The sequence below is a fragment of the Nerophis ophidion genome, linkage group LG05 (genome assembly GCF_033978795.1).
Source record: "Nerophis ophidion isolate RoL-2023_Sa linkage group LG05, RoL_Noph_v1.0, whole genome shotgun sequence".
In the NCBI taxonomy this organism is placed as follows: Eukaryota; Metazoa; Chordata; class Actinopteri; order Syngnathiformes; family Syngnathidae; genus Nerophis; species Nerophis ophidion.
The window spans coordinates 30220035-30228792 of record NC_084615.1 but is presented as its reverse complement, the minus strand read 5'-3'; positions in this window follow the sequence as shown (position 1 = coordinate 30228792).

Genomic DNA, 8758 nt, shown 5'->3' with positions numbered 1-8758 from the left:
TGCTGAGAGAAAATTGGTCAGCATGATCAAGAGTCAACTGAGAACCACCAAAAAGCAGGTCTGCAATGAATTGGAAGCTGCTGGAAAACCGATGTCAGTGTCCAAAGTCAAGCGTGTTTTGCATCACCATTGACATGCTACCATGCAAGAAGGAAATCCAGAAGTGACACCTTAAGGCTGGTCGAAAGTTTGCTGCTGATCACATGGACAAAGATAAGACGTTTTGGAGAATAGTTCAGTGGTCAGATAAAACAAAAATTGAGCTGTTTGGCCACAATACCCAGGAATATGTTTGGAGGAGAAAATGTGAGGCTTTTAATCCCAGGAACACCAAGGCTACCGTCAAGCATGGTGGTGGTAGTATTATGCTGTGGGCCTGTTTTGCTGCCAATGGAATTGGTGCTTTACAGAGAGTAAATGTGACAATGAAAAAGGAGGATTACCTCCAAATTCTTCAGGACAACCTGAAATCATCAGCCCAGACGTTGGGTCTTGGGCGCAGTTGGGTGTTCCAACAGAACAATGACCCCAAACACGCATAAGTGCTAAAGGAATGGCTAAATCAGGCTAGAATTAAGGTTTTAGAATGGCCTTCCCAAAGTCCTGACTTATACGTGTGGACAATGCTGAAGAAACAAGTCCATGTCAGAAAACCAACAATTGTTGCTGAACTGCACCAATTTTGTCAAGACGAGTGGTCAAAAATTCAACCAGAAGCTTGTGGATGGCTACCAAAAGTGCCTTATTGCAGTGAAACTTGCCAAGGGATATGTAGCCAAATATTGCTGTATGTATACTTTTGACCCAGCAGATTTGGTCACATTTTCAGTAGACCCAAAATAAATTCATAAAGGAACTAAACTTCATGAATGTTTTTTTGTGACAAGTATGTGCTCCAATCACTCTATAACAAGAAACTAAGAGTTGTAGAAATTATTGGAAACTCAAGACAGCCATGACATTATGTTCTTTACAAGTGTATGTAAACTTTTGACCACGACTGTATATATATTGCTTTCGATGAGTATTTATTTCGAGGCTAATGTTTAAAATATTTCTGTTGGTGCGCATGCTCTATAGCAGGGGCGTCGAACACGGTTCCACTGAGGGCCACATCGCAGTTATGACTGCCCTGAGAGGGCCGCTTGTAACCAGATACAATTTATAAATATAAATGTATAAGAATTCACTTCATATTATAAAATTAATTGCTCTGCATTTGATTATTATATTTGTATTACATACACCGCAAAAAATGGCTTTTTCAGTAAAAATACAAACTGGCAGCCAAGTCGCAACAACATTGCCGTAAAATTTATGATTGTTTTTACAGCTTATTATTGTAAATGGAAAACTGTGCTATAATTTTATTTTTTACTGTCATTTCTACAGTGTACAATGTCAGAATAATTGTATCAAAGTTTGATTCCTTGCTTCTTGTCTTGTTTAATAGATGTCGTCAGTGTTTGAACCTGACATACAATTTGATGAATATTTTGCTTTCATATAACCCAGGCATATATTTAGTTTTAATTGTAAAAAGTTTGAAATTAATGATTATATAATGAGTGTTATATTCGTCCCATTATTATATAATAAAGTTGAAAATATACTGAACAGAATTCAATACATGTATTTATGCCTGTCACAATGAAAAGATTACATTTAGTAAATGATAAAATGTTTTATTGACTCTTATTTCACGGCTTTCGCGGGCCGCATTAAATGATGTAGAGGGCCAAATCTGGCCCCTGGGCCTTGAGTTTGACACCTGTGCTCTGTAGAGTGGGTGACAGACATCGACAGAACAACAGCAATATTTTATTCCCATCAGTAATTTACCAGAACTTTTTTTTTTTTGCAAATATGAATTATTTTGAATTAAGAAAAGCTTGTCGGTCCGAGGAGTTTGTCTAGCTTTCAGGCTTGTCACTGTCTTACACACACACACACACACACACACACACACACACACACACACACACACACACACGGAGCGCATCCACATACACAAAAAGAGTCCTAGTTAAGCAACTTGCAACCAATTTGCAGTCATGTTGCAAAAGAATATACAATTAATGACAGCTCACGTCCGTAGGTAAAGTTGGCTAAATCTCAATGCTAGAGGCAGAAAAAATGGGAGGTACACTATATTGCCAAAAGTATTTGGCCACCTGCCTTTACGCACATATGAACTTAAAATGCCATCCCATGGAATTGTCCAGAATGTTTTGTTATCCTGGAGCATTCAAAGTTCCTTTCACTGGAACTAAGGAGCCAAGCCCAACTCCTGAAAAACCAACCCCAGACCATAATTCCTCCTCCACCAAATTTCACACTTTACACATTGCAGTCCGATTGTAGTGTTCTCCTGGCAACCTCCAAACCCAGACTGTTCCATCAGATTGCCAGATGGAAAAGTGTGATTCATCAATCTAGAGTAAGCATCTCCACCGGTCTAGAGTCCAGTGGCAACATGCTTTACACCATTGCATCCCGCTTTGCATAGGACTTGGTGTTGTATGGCTTAGATGCAGCTGCGTGGCCATGAAAACCCATTCCATGAAGCTCTCTGCGTACTGTACGTGGGCTAATTGGAAGGTCACATGAAATTTGAAGCTCTGTAGCAACTGAATGTGCTGGGGGTTGTTGAAGGTATGCCAAGGGGTACGTGAGATTTTTTTTTAAATATTCTAAAAATAGCAACAATTCAAAAATCCTTCATAAATATAATTATTGAATAATACTTCAACAAAACATGAATGTAAGTTCATAAACTGTGAAAAGAAATACAACAATGCAATATTTAGTGTTGACAGCTAGATTTTTTTGTGGACATGTCCCATAAATATTGATGTTAAGATTTCTTTTTTTGTGAAGAAATGCTTAGAATTAAGTTCATGAATCCAGATGGATCTCTATTACAATCCCCAAAGAGGGCACTTTAAGTTGATGATTACTTCTATGTGTAGAAATCTTTATTTATAAATAAATCAGTTGTTTATTTTTCAACAAGTTTTTAGTTATTTTTATATCTTTTTTTCTGAATAGTTCAAGAAAGAGCACTACAAATGAGCAATATTTTGCACTGTTATACAATTTAATAAATCAGAAACTGATGTCATAGTGCTGTATTTTACTTCTTTATCCCTTTTTTTCAACCAAAAATCCTTTGCTCTGATTAGAGCAAAGGATTAGAGCAAAATTAAAAAAAAATTCACAGGGGGTACATCACTGAAAAAAGGTTGAGAACCACTGGTTTAACACACTGGAAGTAAGGATTCGTTTTTATAGAGGGCCACATTACAATTATGTTTGCCTGTAACAGTGAATATGTATATTAATATGAACCTAAATACACCATAACAAGCGACTGTAATAGACCATTTTACTTTATACCAGGAGTCGGCAACACAAAACGTTGAAAGAGCCATCCATCCATCCATTTTCTACCGCTTATTCCCTTTTGGGGTCGTGGGGGGCGCTGGCGCCTATCTCAGCTACAATCGGGCGGAAGGCGGGGTACACCCTGGACAAGTCGCCACCTCATCGCAGGGCCAACACAGATAGACAGACAACATTCACACTCACATTCACACACTAGGGCCAATTTAGTGTTGCCAATCAACCTATCCCCAGGTGCATGTCTTTGGAAGTGGGAGGAAGCCGGAGTACCCGGAGGGAACCCACGCATTCACGGGGAGAACATGCAAACTCCACACAGAAAGAAACCGAGACTGGATTTGAACCCAGGACTGCAGGACCTTCGTATTGTGAGGCAGATGCACTAACCCCTCTGCCACCGTGAAGCCTGAAAGAGCCATATTGGATCATAAAAACAAATCTGTCTGAAGCTGAAAAAAATGAAAAGCTGTATATAAGTCTTATAATGAGGGCAACACATGACATAAGTGTCTATATTAGGTATAATAGCCTACTATCGAAATGACTGTGTTGCAGGCTGAATCAAGTCTTCGTTAACAGAAATGTTGAAATTTAATATTCATTCTACACATTTTTACAACATTAGAAACCATTAGTAAGTCACAGGCTACTCAGAAGGTGAGAAAACTCCTGGAAATGACTGGCTTTTAATAGTGTGCTAAGTTAAAGGAATCGGCAGGCTGTCTTCTTTTAATAGATTTATTACAATCTTTGGCAAGCTCGGTAATGTTTGCTGTGGTCTGGAACAACATGGCACACGAACAACTATCTGAAATGCAGGCAATATTACAAACAGATAATGTGTCATGAGACATGCAAAACTAAATTATATACAAATAGCATACAAGTAAAGAATAGATAAATGAGCTCAAATATAGCTACAAATGAGGCATAATGATGCAATATGTACATACAGCTAACCTAAATAACATGTTAGCATGGATTAGCACTGACCAAATATGCCTGATTATTACTCCAACAGGTCAATAACATCAACAAAGCGCACCTTTGTGCGTTCACGCACAGCATAAAGCTTTTGGTGGACAAATTGAGACAAAGGAGTGGAAGATTTTACATGTAAACAAACTGTTGCATCACAGTCCACACACTATGGTGAGTTCAAGAACCGCCAAAATTAGTAGGACAAAACGAAGTTCACTAAATACTCTTATTAGTGAAGCATACACACACAAAAAGTGGGCTTTCTAACAATTGGGAAGGTGTGTGTCATGTTTGTCCTCAAACAAACAATGTACTAAAACCCAAAAAAATATTTTTCCCCCATCTTTTTCCATTTTCCATCCTTTTTTTAAAAAGCTCCAGGGAGCCACTAGGGCGGCACTAAACAGACACATGCGGCTCAAGAGCCGCGGGTTGCTACCCCCGATTTATACTGACAGATTAATGGATAACTTGCTTGGAAATTGTAAGACAAAGTCATTTATTTTTGATAACCCCAAAAAAAGGCTTTGAACTTTTTGTGGCGTGATCCTATCATAGTAAAATGTAAGCAGTACATTGTTCTGGCAACATTGAAGGAAACACAATAACCTACTCAGTGGCCTAGTGGTTAGAGTGTCCGCCCTGAGAACGGTAGGTTGTGAGTTCAAACCCCGGCCGAGTCATACCAAAGACTTTAAAATGGGACCCATTGCCTCCCTGCTTGGCACTCAGCATCAAGGGTTGGAATTGGGGGTTAAATCACCCAAAAATGAATCCCGGGCGTGGCACCGCTGCTGCCCACTGCTCCCCTCACTTCCCAGGAGGTGATCAAGGGGATGGGTCAAATACAGAGGACAAATTGCACCACACCTAGTGTGTGTGTGACAATCATTGGTACTTTAACCATACATTTAGCCATGAAGCGATTTATTTCCCTGCGATGAGGTGGCGACTTGTCCAGGGTGTACCCCGCCTTCCGCCCGATTGTAGCTGAGATAGGCGCCAGCGCCCCCCGCGACCCCAAAAGGGAATAAGCGGTAGAAAATGGATGGATGGATGATTTATTTCCAGCCCACATGATCTGGGCCCTTGAGTTTGACACCTGTGCTGAAAATGTGTAGTTAAGTGATTCTCAAACTGTGGTATGGTATGTAGGCTTCATCAAGAATCACTAAAATATTCATAAACAGTGTTACTGTTCTCATACACAGTGTTACTGTTCAAACTATGCAATGTTACAGTGGCCAAAAAGATTAAATATGCTTGTTAAAGAACACCCCTGCCTTGTTTTTAATGAATATTTAGGTCTACTATGCTACTGTAACCATTATGGTGGTACTTGACAGGGGTGTCAAAGTAATTTTAGCTCAGGGGCCGCATGGAAGAAAATCTGTGCACACGCGGGCAAGACTAGTAAAATGGAAAATCATGGCATTAAAAATAAAAAATAAAGACAGCTTCAGATTGTTTTCTTTGTCTTACTTTGGCCAAAATGACAACAAACACATTCTGAAAATATTACAATAAAAATATAGGAGAAAATACCGGCAGCGGTAAAGTTTAGATGCATGAAGGAAAGAAGAAAGTGAATGAAAGTTTATAACTGAATACATTTACATATGCATAAAAATGTGTTTTCTTTTGTGTTATTTATTTTTTTATGAATTAAGTAACGTTTATGACAATCTTTTTCCAAAACACATTATAGAATGTGAGATATAACAGGATAATGCATACATTTATCATTTGTTTTCAAAACTCTTACAAAAAAGTGGGACCCGTTTTTTCTGACTTGATGGGGTCCCTGGGACCCCATTTTGAGCCAAAACTGAAGGAGTATTGGTACGTGCAAAACAGCAGCAGATCTGTGGCCTGCAGGCTGGTTCTAATACTAACCAAATAAGTGACTCCCGGGCCTTGACTTTGGCACATCGGGTATAAAAGGCTTGAGAACCACTGGTTTAGTCACTCAGACATGGCTGACATGTTCCTATGACTTTGTTTCTCACATGTGATGTTTCCCAAAAAAGAAGCATTCAGTTTCCAGAATCAAGCGAGGCATCTGCTTAAATAGCAAAACCAAAAAGTGAACTCGTGTTCAAAAACCACAGTGATTGCTTTCTCGTGTTATTCCTCCAGTTGGTTCACAACAACCCAATAACCCAAATACTTTTTGTATTTTTTTATTATTTTTTTAATAGCTACAATGCAATCCCCAAGAATGAGACACAAATGTTTTATCACTGAACTGCATTGTTTTAAAACATGGGTGTCAAACTCTGGCCCACGGGCCAAATTTGGCCCGCCGTGTAATTTCATTTGGCCCTAGAGGTAATATCAAATTAAAATTAGAGCTGGCCCGGCGGTGCCGCTGTAACACCGCATTCACCGTTAATACTCATACTTGCCAACCCTCTCGATTTTCCCGGGAGACTCCCGAAGTTCTGTGCCCCTCCCAAAAATCTCCCTGGGTAACTATTCTCCCAATTTCCACCAGGACACCAATATTGGGGGCATGCCTTAAAGGCACTGCCATTACCGTCCTCTACAACATGTCGCCATGTCCGCTTTTCCTCTATACAGACAACGTGCCGGTCCAGTCACATAATATATGCGGCTTTACACACACAGACAAGTGAAGGCAAGGCATACTTGGCCAACAGCCATACAGGTTACACTGAGGGTGGCCGTATAAACAACAATATGCACCACACTGTCAAACCACACCAAAACAAGATTGACAAACACATTTCGGGAGAACATCGGCACCGTAACACAACATAAACACAACATAACAAATACTCAGAACCCCTTGCAGCACTAACTCTTCCGGGACGCACCACTATACACCCGCCGTTACATCTTAGACCCCACCTCAACCCTGCCTTCAATGTATTTCTTGTAAAGTGTATAAAAACAAACATGGAAGCTGGACAAATAAGATGCCCAAAACCAACCACTTCAATGTGGTATTGGACAGAATTCGAAAATATGGATGTTGTCAGCACTGCTGTGAATCCTGTCTGATTCCAATCAATGCAGTCATCAGAATCAGGTAAGATAACTTATATCATTTTCTACATGAAAGAAGGGATTTTATATGTTAAACGTGTATTTTGTACACCTTTAACATGTGAACAAAAACGGCAAAATAAATAAACATACATTATATATGAGGTAGAGCAGTGGTTCTCAACCTTTTTTCAGTGATGTACCTCCTGTGAACATGTTTTTAATTCAAGTACCCCCTAATAAGAGCAAAGCATTTTTGGTTGAAAAAAGAGATAAAGAAATAAAATACAGCACTATGTCATCAGGATAAGCGGAAGATGATGGATGGATGGATGGACTATGTCATCAGTTTCTGATTTATTAAATTGTATAACAGTGCAAAAATATTGCTCATTTGTAGTGGTCTTCCTTGAACTATTTGAAAAAAAGATATGAAAATAACTAAAAACTTGTTGAAAAATAAACTTGTGATTCAATTATAAATAAAGATTTCTCACATAGAAATAATCATCAACTTAAAGTGCCCTCTTTGGGGATTGTAATAGAGATCCATCTGGATTCATGAACTTAATTCTAAACATTGCTCCACAAAAAAATAAATCTTTAACATCAATATTTATGGAACATGTCCACAAAAAAATCTAGCTGTCAACACTGATTGCATTGTTGCATTTCTTTTCACAGTTTATGAACTTACATTCATATTTTGTTGAAGTATTATTCAATAAATATATTTATAAAGGATTTTTGAGTTGTTGCCACTTTTAGAATATTTTTTTAAGAATCTCACATACCCCTTGGCATACCTTCAAGTACCCCCAGGGGTATGCATACCCCCATTTGGGAACCACTGAGGTAGAGCACTTCGACTTGGTCATTTAAAAAGTAGCTCGCCTGCTGAAAAAGTGTGGCTCAAGAGGATAAATAAAGTAAGACCGCTGTCAGCAGAATGTGTTCAGCTAACCCGATTTGTGCAATCTAATCTAGGAGGAGAGAAACAATGCATCCGATTTGGTCAACTTTTTTTTTTTTGAGAGAGAGCTAAATATTTTATTGTTTTTTTAAAATGTAATAAACCTTTATTTATAATATGCAACATTTACATACAATCAAGAAATAATAATAAACAAAACAAGTACAGAAAAGGTACAAAACAGCACCAGGGGGTTGTAAACTCAATAAAGTAACTAAAATAGAATGCAAAATATATATATGTAACAAAATGTAAAGCCATAGGCTCACAAAAGTCCCTTAAAAAAAATCCAAATTTGGAATACAGCATCATAGTTTTCACAGCTTTTTAGTTCTTAAGAGGTAGAAAGCATTTAAATGTAAAGTTTTGAGAAAGCTTGAGTTTTTT